Genomic DNA, 1,515 nt, shown 5'->3' with positions numbered 1-1,515 from the left:
TGCCAAACACGGACCATAACGGAGAGAAAATCTAAAACGAGACACCAGATTTTTCTGACTACTTTAAGGATCCAGGCACTGAGGACTACTTACCGAGTAAGCCAATCATACAAGCTAAAACGCGAAAAACGATTTGCGTATGCTTCGTGAATAAACAACATGTTCACACAAGAGAAGCACATTTAAATACGCAAACGCGAATACTAGCTGAAAAGAGACGCTGTGAATCGTCTTATAAGCCCTGAAGAAATCAGGCGGACGGACGATAACCGTCAGAAAAGAAGAACGTCAGACAGCCAGCACAGCTGACTGATATCGCACACTGGTCGTCGTCCCGCTGACATCCGATCAGAGCAGCCAAGCTGAAGGACGTAAAGGAACATCGCCGCATCGCTAGGACTACGTCACGAGCCATCGCCGCAACACAACGACGAGACTACGAGGCATCGACGTCACGAGCCGCCAACATATCGACACATCGCTCACCGACGCAGCCGAATCATTACAAGCGCTGACATGCAACTCTACGTGCTCATCGTAATGTAAGTCAGAGACATTTTCACCTACCTGCGAGCGAATAACCTGCGTACAAAATTAAGTAACTGTGCGAATAAATTAAACACCCCGCGAGTAAATAAACCGCAAGAAAAATTTTTAATTTACTAAAAGCGAATGACCGAAAACAGGAATTCGGAACCGCGACTAACTAATGATAGTCAAAGCGAATTACCATTACGCGAATCTCCGTCCGTAGGTATAGCGGAAAACGCGTTACGCGACATCATTACCAATATAAATAGGGCATTAGATATCTCGGACAGCGACTCTCAATCGACACCTACTAACGTGACAATAACACGAAACTTCACACTTGACATAAACGACTACAGTCTCCTTGAAAGAAACATGGAAAACTCTCCAATAAACGCCACTCTGGGCGCAACCGCGGAAGAAATTGACACCGGAATAAGACGCTCAAGAGACAATCGTGAGATAGGGTTCACTAGATCAGAAACGGTAGGACCATTAAATGGAGAAGCTACGGCTCTGCAAGAATTATTAAGGGAAATACGAGAATTACGCGTGCAGTTCGCACAACAAAATAGAAATAGGCAAAGCCTACACATCGGACCAACTAGGGATACTTTCTTCTCACACAATCCAGCTTCAGATCTAACATACGGTCGAACCACACGGGATGTTAGACAACAACCTGGCACTTCAGATAGTTTCTTAACTCTAAAAGAAGCACGGAATATGATCCCCGAAATTGACGGATCGTCCAGAAACCGCGTGCGAGAATTTTTAAACGCCAGCACATACGCGATGAAGAATATTCACCCGGCCGATGAAACGACTCTACTAGAAGCTATGTTATGCACTAAATTCAGAGGAAAGGCAATGATGGACTTCCATACGCGCGAAATAGTACATTACGAGCAGCTAAAACGGGAAATAGAAAGTGAATATTTGAGTAAGAAAAGTACAACTCATCTACAACTAGAATTTAATTCA

This window comes from Trachymyrmex cornetzi, unplaced genomic scaffold (assembly GCF_001594075.2).
Source record: "Trachymyrmex cornetzi isolate Tcor2-1 unplaced genomic scaffold, Tcor1.1 scaffold546, whole genome shotgun sequence".
Lineage (NCBI taxonomy): Eukaryota > Metazoa > Arthropoda > Insecta > Hymenoptera > Formicidae > Trachymyrmex > Trachymyrmex cornetzi.
The sequence above is the reverse complement of the archived record's forward strand: the minus strand, read 5'-3'. Positions refer to the sequence as shown.